Below are 13,988 nucleotides of genomic sequence, written 5' to 3' on the forward strand. Positions count from 1 at the left end.
TTTGTCGTCCCCAGTCGTTTACAGGTGGATTGTGGTGAATTGTCAGGATAAGTGCGGATTCTGCTGTTCACTGCCTTGCAGCTCTCCAGGTTTATACAAATGTAAGAATTTAATCCTATCAATTAACACTTAGGCATTGCACTTTAAAGCTTTTCCCACTTACATTATATACAGCAACTGTATTTTAGTTTTAATGCAAGATTTCACAGAGTTTGCATTTATGTTATTACATAATAAGTGTGTGCAATTCAAAAAGTGGTAACCATCTTGAGAAAGTTTGAATCTTCAAATTGAACCTAGCAATGTGCTTGTTGCTACATCTCAGACCACCCAAAATATTTATTTGGATGAACTGCTTTGTAAAGATTGTGCCCTCAACACTGATTAATTGTCGTAAAGAAAAAGTATGGTTGATTTAATCCACAAGTTCAATAGTCAAGCATGGAATTCACTACTACATAACTGGGGCATATGAATGTGTTTGTTGGTAATTTTTCACTAATGCATTTCCAAATATTCATCTGAAGTATATTAAAAAAATGATCTTCTTGTCCCCTAGTTAAAACTGATCATATTCATATTAATAATCTATCTTACTCTGATTTGGAATGAAAAACATTAAACTGAAAGCATATGAAGTAGATATTTTAGACTCCCTGCCTAATTTAGATCTTGGGGTATGGGTTACTTTGTAACGCACATGAAGAAATGTACACTCACGTCCACCTTATTGCATGTGTGCTGTATCCTAGCGTGCTTCTAATAAAGCATATGGGACCAATAATTTTGTGGTAGTTTTAATACTGTTAATAACGTTTAGCATCAAATCACATCTGCCTACAAACATTTGTCCATAACAATATCCAGCTATGTCAGATAACATTTTTTTTTTTAATTAACATATAAAATTTAATATAAGTGCTAAGCGAAAGGTTGTCCAATTGTTTGTTATTCAGTAGTAGTTGTGTTATAATAAATATGTAATGATCAACATACCTAGATTTACAAAATAAATTGTGTTTTAACATGAGTACTCTTCTACCTCATACAACTCACAGGAATAGGATTGAGCATTATTGGCAAACTGTTTTTCAGTATGAGAATGGAGAACCACAAAACAAATATGCTTAATATATGAATGTACATTTCCGGATATATGTATTCTGTTATGGAAGGATGGACCATTGATGGAGCTAGTCCTCAAGGACGTGAAGGTGACTACATCTGAAATGCTAGGCGACCCAATTTTATGACCTTGATGTTCTACTATGTCATTATATATGGCCTTGAGAGCCTATGGGCCTGATTACAAGTTTGGCCGTCAGACCGCTAGACTGCCATGTTGGCAGTTCTAAAAAGACCACTTCGCCGCTGGTCCAGAGCCCGCCTTATTATGATGGAAACCACCATAACTGCCGCCTGCCAAGCTCACAGGCAGACCAACAATGGTGTGGAAATCTTATATCTAGGCGGTCCGACCTCCAGCACCGTCAGCGCCACAGCCAACCACTGAGCCTACTACAAACACACAGTCACCGTGGCGGTCCCCTTGCAGTGGTTAGTCAATGGCTGTCTACCACCGTGGTACTCATTCAACAAAGTAACAGAAAAGTGCACATTGGAAGAATTAAAAAACAACACAGCTGACACACATTGGTCCAGTTGTCACACCTGCAAATCACACTATAAAACACCCTTTCACAGACCACAATCCTTTGCATCTCCCCTGCAAGAAAGATAGATACCAGAAACCACTGTTTTGTTAATGTTGATAGATTAGGCACCCCTTTTTTCACCATTCCATTTAACACCTTGCACACACTTTTATCCATTCACTCCCTATTGCATTTCCCCTGTTAAGCAAGTGCCTGTAACCCACTTTAGTTGTCCACCATGTCACGTGCCAAAAATCCCCGTTTCTCTGAAGATGAGTTGAGAGTCATGGATGAAATCATGAGTAGAGCCATGTAGGAAGTTGGCTCTGTATATACTATTTCAAAGTAAGAAATAGTGTGCACAGAGTCCAAGGATTCCCCTTAGAGGTAAGATGGTGGCAAAAAGAGATAATTCTAATGCTCTATTTTGTGGTAGTGTGGTCGAACAGTAGGCTTATCAGAGGGTAGTGTTAAGCATTTGTTGTACACACACAGGCAATAAATGAGGAACACACACTCAAAGACCTACTCCAGGCCAATAGGTTTTTATATAGAAAAATATATTTTCTTAGTTTATTTTAAGAACCACAGGTTCAAGATTTACAAGTAATACTTCAAATGAAAGGTATTCCACTCAGGTATTCTAAGAACTTTGAATAATCACAATAGCATGTGCAGTTTTGACAAAAATGGCAATAAGCTATTTTAAAAGTGGACATTGCAAAAATCAACAGTTCCTGGGGGAAGTAAGTAAATGTTAAGTTCACAGGTAAGTAAAACACTTACTGGGTTCAAAGTTGGGTCCAAGGTAGCCCACCGTTGGGGGTTCAAGGCAACCCCAAAGTTACCACACCAGCAGCTCAGGGCCGGTCAGGTGCAGAGGTCAAAGAGGTGCCCAAAACACATAGGCTTCAATGGAAACAGGGGTGCCCCGGTTCCAGTCTGCCAGCACGTAAGTACCCGCGTCCTCGGAGGGCAGACCAGGAGGGTTTTGTAGGGCACCGGGGGGACACAGAAAGTACACCCTCAGCGGCACAGGTGCGGCCGGGTGCAGAGTGCAAACAGGCGTCGAGTTTTGTGTAGAAAGCAATGGGGAGACCCGGGGGTCTCTTCAATGATGCAGGCAGGCCCGGGGGGGGGGCTGTCCTGACTGGTGGGTGACTCCTCCTTGTTTTCCTCATTATCTTTTCCAGCCTTGCCGCCAAAAGTGGAGGCAGTGGCCGTAGAGGTGGGCATCTCCACTAGGTGGGATGCTCTGTGGCGCTGTAACAAAGGGGGTGAGCTTTTGAGGCTCCCCTCCAGGTGTTACAGTTCCTGCAGGGGTAGGTAAGAAGCACCTCCACCCAGTACAGGCTTTGTTCCTGGCCACAGAGTGACAAAGGCACTCTCCCCATGTGGCCAGCAACATGTCTGGTGTGTGGCAGGCTGGCAAAAACTAGTCAGCCCATACTGGAAGTCGGGTATGTTTTCAGGGGGCATCTCTAAGATGCCCTCTGGGTGTATTTTACAATAAAGTGCACACTGGCATCAATGTGCATTTATTGTGCTGAGAAGTTTGATACCAAACTTCCCAGTTTTCAGAGTAGCCATTATGGTGCTGTGGAGTTCGTGTTTGACAGACTCCCAGACCATATACTCTTATGGCTACCCTGCCCTTACAATGTCTAAGATTTTGCTTAGACACTATACGGGCATAGTGCTCATGCACATATGCCCTCATCTGTGGTATAGTGCACCCTGCCTTAGGGCTGTGAGGCCTGCTAGAGGGGTGACTTACCTATGCCACAGGCAGTGTGAGGTTGGCATGGCACTCTGAGGGGAGTGCCATGTCAACTTAATCATTTTCTCCCCACCAGCACACACAAGCTGTGAAGCAGTGTGTATGTGCTGAGTGAGGGGTCCCTAGGGTGGCATAAGACATGCTGCAGCCCTTAGAGACCTTCCCTGGCATCAGCACCCTTGATACCGGGGATACCAGTTACAAGGGACTTACCTGAGTGCCAGGGTGGTGCCAATTGTGGAGACAAAGGTACAGTTTAGGGAAAGAACACTGGTGCTGGGGCCTGGTTAGCAGGGTCCCAGCACACTTTCAAATCATAACTTAGTATCAGCAAAGGCAAAAAGTCAGGGGGTAACCATGCCAAGGAGCCATTTCCTTACACAACCCCCCCCCCAAACGAAAGAGGATGAGACTAACCTTTCCCAAGAGAGTCTTCATTTTCTAAGTAGAAGAACTGGAAAGGCCATCTGCATTGGCATGGGCAGTCCCAGGTCTGTGTTCCACTATAAAGTCCATTCCCTGTAGGGATATGGACCACCTCAACAGTTTAGGATTTTCACCTTTCATTTGCATTAGCCATCTGAGAGGTCTGTGGTCAGTCTGAACTACAAAGTGAGTACCAAAGAGGTATGGTCTCAGCTTCTTCACGGACCAGACCACAGCAAAGGCCTCCCTCTCAATGACACTACAACGCTGCTCCCTGGGGAGTAACCTCCTGCTAATGAAAGCATCAGGCTGGTCAAGGCTATCATCATTTGTTTGGGACAGAACTGCCCCTATCCCATGTTCAGAGGCATCAGTCTTCACAATGAACTGCTTGGAGTAATCTGGAGCTTTGAGAACTGGTGCTGTGCACATAGCTTGCTTCAGGGTGTCAAAGGCCTGTTGGCATTCTACAGTCCAGTTTACCTTCTTGGGCATTTTCTGAGAGGGAAGTTCAGTGAGGGGTGTCACTATGGATCCATATCCCTTCACAAACCTCCTGTAGTAACCAGTCAAGCCAAGGAATGCCCTGACTTGAGTCTGGGTTTTTGGAGCTACCCAGTCCAGAATAGTCTGGATCTTGGGTTGGAGTGACCGAACTTGGTCTCCACCTACAAGGTGTCCCAAGTAAACCACATTACCCTGCCCTATCTGACATTTAGATGCCTTGATAGAGAGGCCTGCTGCTTGCAGGGCCTGCAGAACCTTCTTCAGGTGAACCAGGTGATCCTGCCAGCTGGAGCTAAAGACAGCGATATCATCAAGATAAGCTGCACTAAAGGACTCCAAGCCAGCAAGGACTTGATTCACCAAACTTTGGAAGGTGGCAAGGGCATTCTTTAAGCCAAAGGGCGTCACAGTAAACTGGTAGTGCTCATCAGGTGTAGAGAATGCTGTCTTTCCTTTTGCTCCTGGTGCCATTCTGATTTGCCACTACCCTGCTGTCAAGTCAAAGGTACTCATTGTAGGAAAGTACCATCTTGCCTGGCATGTTACCCCCATTTTCACTGTATATATGTTGTTTTAGTTGTATGTGTCACTGGGACCCTGGTAACCCAGGGCCCCAGTGCTCATAAGTGTGCCTGAATGTGTTACCTGTGTAGTGACTAACTGTCTCACTGAGGCTCTGCTAATCAGAACCTCAGTGGTTATGCTCTCTCATTTCTTTCCAAATTGTCACTAACAGGCTAGTGACCATTTTTACCAATTTACATTGGCTTACTGGAACACCCTTATAATTCCCTAGTATATGGTACTGAGGTACCCAGGGTATTGGGGTTCCAGGAGATCCCTATGGGCTGCAGCATTTCTTTTGCCACCCATAGGGAGCTCTGACAATTCTTACACAGGCCTGCCACTGCAGCCTGAGTGAAATAACGTCCACGTTATTTCACAGCCATTTTACGCTGCACTTAAGTAACTTATAAGTCACCTATATGTCTAACCTTTGCCTGGTAAAGGTTAGGTGCAAAGTTACTTAGTGTGAGGGCACCCTGGCACTAGCCAAGGTGCCCCCACATTGTTCAGAGCCAATTCCCTGAACTTTGTGAGTGCGGGGACACCATTACACGCGTGCACTACATATAGGTCACTACCTATATGTAGCTTCACAATGGTAACTCCGAATATGGCCATGTAACATGTCTATGATCATAGAATTGCCCCCTCTATACCATCCTGGCATAGTTGGCACAATCCCATGATCCCAGTGGTCTGTAGCACAGACCCTGGTACTGCCAAACTGCCCTTCCTGGGGTTTCACTGCAGCTGCTGCCAACCCCTCAGACAGGCATCTGCCCTCCTGGGGTCCAGCCAGGCCTGGCCCAGGATGGCAGAACAAAGGACTTCCTCTGAGAGAGGGTGTTACACCCTCTCCCTTTGGAAAATGGTGTGAAGGCAGGGGATGAGTAGCCTCCCCCAGCCTCTGGAAATGCTTTGTTGGGCACAGAGGTGCCCAATTCTGCATAAGCCAGTCTACACCGGTTCAGGGGACCCCTTAGCCCTGCTCTAGCGCGAAACTGGACAAAGGAAAGGGGAGTGACCACTCCCCTGACCTGCACCTCCCCTGGGAGGTGTCCAGAGCTCCTCCAGTGTGCTTCAGACCTCTGCCATCTTGGAAACAGAGGTGCTGCTGGCACACTGGACTGCTCTGAGTGGCCAGTGCCACCAGGTGACGTCAGAGACTCCTGCTGATAGGCTCCTTCAGGTGTTAGTAGCCTATCCTCTCTCCTAGGTAGCCAAACCCTCTTTTCTGGCTATTTAGGGTCTCTGTCTCTGGGGAAACTTTAGATAACGAATGCAAGAGCTCATCCGAGTTCCTCTGCATCTCTCTCTTCACCTTCTGCCAAGGAATCGACTGCTGACCGCGCTGGAAGCCTGCAAACCTGCAACATAGTAGCAAAGACGACTACTGCAACTCCGTAACGCTGATCCTGCCGCCTTCTCGACTGTTTTCCTGCTTGTGCATGCTGTGGGGGTAGTCTGCCTCCTCTCTGCACCAGAAGCTCCGAAGAAATCTCCCGTGGGTCGACGGAATCTTCCCCCTGCAACCGCAGGCACCAAAAAGCTGCATTACCGGTCCCTTGGGTCTCCTCTCAGCACGACGAGCGAGGTCCCTCGAATCCAGCGACTCTGTCCAAGTGACCCTCACAGTCCAGTGACTCTTCAGTCCAAGTTTGGTGGAGGTAAGTCCTTGCCTCACCTCGCTGGGCTGCATTGCTGGGAACCGCGACTTTTGCAGCTACTCCGGCCCCTGTGCACTTCCGGTGGAAATCCTTCGTGCACAGCCAAGCCTGGGTCCACGGCACTCTAACCTGCATTGCACGACTTTCTAAGTTGGTCTCCGGCGACGTGGGACTCCTTTGTGCGACTTCGGGTGAGCACCGTTTCACGCATCCTCGTAGTGCCTGTTTCTGGCACTTCTCCGGGTGCTACCTGCTGCTGAGAGGGCTCCTTGTCTTGCTCGACGTCCTCTCTCTCCTGGTCCAATTTGCGACCTCCTGGTCCCTCCAGGGCCACAGCAGCGTCCAAAAACGCTAACCGCACGATTTTCAGCTAGCAAGGCTTGTTGGCGTTCTTTCAGCGGGAAAACACTTCTGCACGACTCTCCACGGCGAGAGGGATCCGTCCACCAAAGGGGAAGTCTCTAGCCCTTTTCGTTCCTGCAGAAACCTGCAGAAACCTCAGCTTCTTCTGTCCAGTAGAAGCTTCTTTGCACCCGCAGCTGGCATTTCCTGGGCATTTGCCCATCTCCGACTTGCTTGTGACTTTTGGACTTGGTCCCCTTGTTCCACAGGTACCCTAGATTGGAAATCCACAGTTGTTGCATTGTTGGTTTGTGTCTTTCCTGCATTATTCCTCTAACACGACTTCTTTGTCCTTAGGGGAACTTTAGTGCACTTTGCACTCACTTTTCAGGGTCTTGGGGAGGGTTATTTTTCTAACTCACACTATTTTCTAATAGTCCCAGCGACGCTCTACAAGGTCACATAGGTTTGGGGTCCATTCGTGGTTCGCATTCCACTTTTGGAGTATATGGTTTGTGTTGCCCCTATCCCTATGTTTCCCCATTGCATCCTATTGTAACTATACATTGTTTGCACTGTTTTCTAAGACTATACTGCATATTTTTGCTATTGTGTATATATATCTTGTGTATATTTCCTATCCTCTCACTGAGGGTACACTCTAAGATACTTTGGCATATTGTCATAAAAATAAAGTACCTTTATTTTTAGTATAACTGTGTATTGTGTTTTCTTATGATATTGTGCATATGACACTAAGTGGTACTGTAGTAGCTTCACACGTCTCCTAGTTCAGCCTAAGCTGCTCTGCTAAGCTACCATTATCTATCAGCCTAAGCTGCTAGACACCCTATACACTAATAAGGGATAACTGGGCCTGGTGCAAGTACCCCTTGGTACTCACTACAAGCCAGTCCAGCCTCCTACATTGGTTGTGCAGCGGTGGGATAAGTGCTCTGAGACTACTTACCACTCTTGTCATTGTACTTTTCATAAGAGAAAAATATACAAAACAAGGTCAGTGTATATACACATAGTCAAAAAGTTTTGCATTTCCTCTTTTCACTCTTTTCTAAGTGCTGAAAAGTACCTCTAACGTTCTAAAAAGCTTAAAAAGTTTTTTTTTCTCTGTCTTTCTAAAAGCTCTGACAAACTTTTTATCTTTTACTATCACTTTAACTCTCTCTAAAAATGTCTGGCACAGGCCAAAATGTTGATCTGTCCAAACTTGCATATGTCCACCTTAGCTGGAAAGGAGCAAGGAATCTCTGTGTAGAGAGAGGTTTGAGTGTAGGGAAGAATCCTTCCTTGGAACTGTTACTTAACATGCTTAGAGAACAGGATAAGGCTAGAAGTGCCCCATCTGTTGAAAAAGTAGCTAATGGTTCTCAATCTGATCCAGGGACTCCCCCAGGAAAAGATTCAGGAAAGAAACCTCCTAGCCTGCCCATTACTAGACAGTCTAGCATAGTTGGTAATGATGATGAGCCACACCATATAAATAGTGTTGTCTCACATCATAGCAAAAGCATTTATTCTCACCATACTGGTAGTGATGTTTCTGTTAGCCAAGCTGTTAGGGTGGCTTCTGTAAGGGACAGGTCTCCTTCTGTCCATTCTCACCATACTTCTGTTTCAAGGCATGTCCCTCCCACCCACCCTGATGACAGATTGTTAGAAAGGGAGCTCAATAGATTGAGAGTGGAACAAACCAGACTGAAGCTCAAGAAGCAACAGCTGGATTTGGATAGACAGACTTTAGAAGTAGAGAAGGAGAGACAGAAACTGGGTTTAGAAACCCATGGTGGCAGCAGCAGTATTCCCCATAGTCATCCTGCAAAAGAGCATGATTCCAGGAATCTGCACAAGATAGTTCCCCCTTACAAGGAGGGGGATGACATTAACAAGTGGTTTGCTGCACTTGAGAGGGCCTGTGTTGTACAGGATGTCCCTCAAAGGCAGTGGGCTGCTATCCTATGGCTATCATTTAGTGGAAAAGGTAGGGATAGGCTCCTTACTGTGAAAGAAAATGATGCTAATAATTTCCAAGTTCTTAAGAATGCACTCCTGGATGGTTATGGCTTAACCACTGAACAATACAGGATAAAGTTCAGAGAGACCAAAAAGGAGTCTTCACAAGACTGGGTTGATTTCATTGACCATTCAGTGAAGGCCTTGGAGGGGTGGTTACATGGCAGTAAAGTTACTGATTATGACAGCCTGTATAACTTGATCCTGAGAGAGCATATTCTTAATAATTGTGTGTCTGATTTGTTGCACCAGTACTTGGTGGACTCTGATCTGACCTCTCCCCAAGAATTGGGAAAGAAGGCAGACAAATGGGTCAGAACAAGGGTGAACAGAAAAGTTCATACAGGGGGTGACAAAGATGGCAACAAAAAGAAGGATGGTAAGTCTTCTGACAAGGGTGGGGACAAATCTAAAAATGAGTCTTCATCAGGCCCACAAAAACACTCTGGTGGGGGTGGTGGGCCCAAATCCTCTTTTAATCAGAACAAGGAAAAGAAACCATGGTGCTATTTATGTAAAATAAAAGGCCATTGGACAACAGATCCCAGTTGTCCAAAGAAAGGCACCAAGCCTCCTACCACTACAACCCCTACTGCTACACCTAGTGTCCCTACTAATAGCAGTGGTGGTGGGAGCAAACCTACTAATAGCCAATCCAAGGGAGTAGCTGGGCTCACTATTGGTAACTTAGTTGGGGTTGGCCTTGTTAGGGAGGCCACAGAGGCTGTGTTAGTCTCTGAGGGGGCTATTGATTTAGCCACCTTAGTTGCTTGTCCCCTTAATATGGATAAGTACACGCAGCTACCCCTAATAAATGGTGTTGAGGTCCAGGCCTACAGGGACACTGGTGCCAGTGTGACTATGGTCATAGAGAAACTGGTCCACCCTGAACAACACCTACTTGGTCACCAGTACCAAGTAACCGATGCTCACAACAACACACTTAGCCACCCCATGGCTGTTGTAAATCTCAACTGGGGGGGGTTACTGGTCCAAAGAAAGTTGTGGTAGCTTCAGATTTACCTGTAGACTGTCTATTAGGGAATGATTTGGAGACATCAGCTTGGTCAGATGTGGAGTTGGAGGCCCATGCAGCAATGCTGGGCATCCCAGGGCATATTTTTGCTTTGACAAGGGCTCAGGCCAAAAAGCAAAAAGGACAGGGAAGCTTGGATCCTGGAACAATGGACCAAGTGCTCCCTAAAGCTAGGGCTAGTAGAAGCAAACCACTTCCTACTATCCCTCCCTCTACAGTGGATTCTACTTCTGAGGAAGAAGAATTCCCTCCCTGTGCAGAACCTACACCAGAGGAGCTGGAAGCAGACACTGCTGAGCTTTTGGGTGAAGGGGGGCCTGCCAGAGAGGAGCTGAGTGTGGCACAGCAAACCTGTCCCACATTAGAGGGTCTCAGACAGCAAGCTGTCAAACAGGCTAATGGGGATGTCAGTGACTCTCACAGAGTTTACTGGGAGGACAACCTCTTGTACACTGAGCATAGGGATCCTATACTTGGAGCTGCCAGGAGATTAGTGATTCCTCAGGAGTACAGAAAGTTCCTCCTAACCCTGGCACATGACATTCCCCTAGCTGGGCACCTGGGTCAAATGAAAACTTGGGACAGACTGGTTCCATTGTTTCATTGGCCTAGGATGTCTGAGGACACAAAGGAATTTTGTAAGTCCTGTGAAACCTGTCAAGCCAGTGGCAAGACAGGTGGCACCCCAAAGGCACCCCTTATTCCACTGCCTGTGGTTGGGGTTCCCTTTGAAAGGGTAGGGGTTGACATAGTTGGCCCCCTTGACCCTCCTACTGCTTCAGGCAATAGATTCATCTTAGTGGTAGTGGACCATGCCACAAGATATCCTGAAGCTATTCCTTTAAGGACCACTACAGCACCTGCAGTGGCAAAGGCCCTCCTGGGAATATTTTCCAGGGTGGGCTTCCCAAAGGAAGTAGTATCAGACAGGGGAAGCAATTTCATGTCTGCATATTTAAAGGCCATGTGGAAGGAGTGTGGTGTAACGTACAAGTTCACAACACCCTATCATCCACAAACAAATGGACTGGTGGAGAGATTTAATAAAACTCTCAAAGGCATGATTATGGGTCTCCCTGAAAAACTCCGCAGGAGATGGGATATCCTTCTACCATGCCTCCTTTTTGCCTACAGGGAGGTACCCCAGAAAGGAGTGGGCTTCAGCCCCTTTGAACTTCTTTTTGGACACCCTGTTAGGGGTCCACTCACACTTGTAAAGGAGGGTTGGGAACAACCTTTAAAAGCTCCTAAGCAGGATATTGTGGATTATGTACTTGGCCTCAGATCAAGGATGGCTGAGTACATGAAAAAGGCCAGTAAAAACCTTCAGGCCAGCCAAGAGCTCCAGAAGCAATGGCATGATCAGAAGGCTGTTTTGGTTCAGTACCAACCAGGGCAGAAAGTGTGGGTCTTGGAGCCTGTGGCCCCAAGAGCACTCCAAGATAAATGGAGTGGTCCCCACACAATTGTTGAAAAAAAGGGAGAAGTCACCTATTTAGTTGACTTAGGCACTGCCAGGAGTCCCCTTAGGGTGCTCCATGTCAACCGCCTGAAACCCTACTAATACAGGGCTGATCTCACCCTGCTCATGGCAACAGATGAGGGACAGGAAGAAGACAGTGATCCTCTACCTGATCTCTTCTCCTCCACAGAACAAGATGCTCTTGTGGAAGGTGTAGTTTTGGCTGATTGTCTTACTGCTGAGCAGAAAGACAATTGCATAAATCTCCTAGATCAATTCTCTGAACTCTTCTCTACTGTGCCAGGTACCACTTCTTGGTGTGAGCACACTATAGATACTGGAGACAGCTTGCCTGTCAAAAGTAAGATCTATAGGCAGCCTGGCCATGTCAGGGACTGCATAAAGCAAGAGGTCCAGAAAATGTTAGAACTAGGAGTGGTTGAGCACTCTGACAGTCCATGGGCTTCTCCTGTGGTACTGGTACCAAAACCCCATTCCAAAGATGGAAAGAAGGAAATGCGGTTTTGTGTAGACTATAGAGGTCTCAACTTGGTAACCAAAACTGATGCTCACCCTATACCCAGGGCAGATGAGCTCATAGATACACTGGCATCTGCCAAGTATCTAAGCACTTTTGACTTGACTGCAGGGTATTGGCAGATCAAATTGTCAGAAGATGCTAAACCTAAGACTGCATTTTCAACCATTGGAGGACATTACCAGTTTACTGTAATGCCTTTTGGTTTGAAAAATGCACCTGCCACTTTTCAGAGGTTGGTGAACACAGTCCTGCAAGGGCAGGAAGCTTTCAGTGCAGCATATTTGGACGATATAGCTGTCTTTAGCTCCAGCTGGGATGATCACCTGGTCCACCTATGGAAAGTTTTGGAGGCCCTGCAAAAGGCAGGCCTCACTATCAAGGCTTCAAAGTGCCAGATAGGGCAGGGTAAGGTGGTTTATCTGGGACACCTTGTTGGTGGGGAACAGATTGCACCACTTCAGGGGAAAATCCAAACAATTATTGATTGGGTTCCCCCTACCACTCAGACTCAGGTGAGAGCCTTCCTAGGCCTCACTGGGTATTACAGGAGGTTCATTAAGAACTATGGCTCCATTGCAGCCCCTCTTAATGACCTCACATCCAAGAAAATGCCTAAAAAGGTATTATGGACAGCAAACTGTCAGAAAGCTTTTGAGGAGCTGAAGCAGGGCATGTGCTCTGCACCTGTCCTGAAAAGCCCTTGTTACTCTAAAAAATTCTATGTCCAAACTGATGCATCTGAATTAGGAGTAGGGGCAGTCCTATCACAACTTAATTCTGAGGGCCAGGATCAACCTGTTGCTTTTATTAGTAGGAGGTTGACCCCTAGAGAAAAGCGTTGGTCTGCCATTGAGAGGGAGGCCTTTGCTGTGGTCTGGGCTCTGAAGAAGTTGAGGCCATACCTGTTTGGCACTCACTTCATTGTTCAGACAGACCACAAACCTCTACTTTGGCTAAAACAAATGAAAGGTGAAAATCCTAAATTGTTGAGGTGGTCCATATCCCTACAGGGAATGGACTATACAGTGGAACATAGACCTGGGAGTAGCCACTCCAATGCAGATGGACTCTCCAGATATTTCCACTTAGACAATGAAGACTCATCAGGTCATGGCTAGTCTTATTGTCCTTCGTTTGGGGGGGGGGTTGTGTAGGAAAGTACCATCTTGCCTGGCATGTTACCCCCATTTTTCACTGTATATATGTTGTTTTAGTTGTATGTGTCACTGGGACCCTGGTAACCCAGGGCCCCAGTGCTCATAAGTGTGCCTGAATGTGTTACCTGTGTAGTGACTAACTGTCTCACTGAGGCTCTGCTAATCAGAACCTCAGTGGTTATGCTCTCTCATTTCTTTCCAAATTGTCACTAACAGGCTAGTGACCATTTTTACCAATTTACATTGGCTTACTGGAACACCCTTATAATTCCCTAGTATATGGTACTGAGGTACCCAGGGTATTGGGGTTCCAGGAGATCCCTATGGGCTGCAGCATTTCTTTTGCCACCCATAGGGAGCTCTGACAATTCTTACACAGGCCTGCCACTGCAGCCTGAGTGAAATAACGTCCACGTTATTTCACAGCCATTTTACACTGCACTTAAGTAACTTATAAGTCACCTATATGTCTAACCTTTACCTGGTAAAGGTTAGGTGCAAAGTTACTTAGTGTGAGGGCACCCTGGCACTAGCCAAGGTGCCCCCACATTGTTCAGAGCCAATTCCCTGAACTTTGTGAGTGCGGGGACACCATTACACGCGTGCACTACATATAGGTCACTACCTATATGTAGCTTCACAATGGTAACTCCGAATATGGCCATGTAACATGTCTATGATCATGGAATTGCCCCCTCTATACCATCCTGGCATAGTTGGCACAATCCCATGATCCCAGTGGTCTGTAGCACAGACCCTGGTACTGCCAAACTGCCCTTCCTGGGGTTTCACTGCAGCTGCTGCTGCTGCCAACCCC

Source organism: Pleurodeles waltl, chromosome 2_2, assembly GCF_031143425.1.
Source record: "Pleurodeles waltl isolate 20211129_DDA chromosome 2_2, aPleWal1.hap1.20221129, whole genome shotgun sequence".
NCBI lineage: Eukaryota > Metazoa > Chordata > Amphibia > Caudata > Salamandridae > Pleurodeles > Pleurodeles waltl.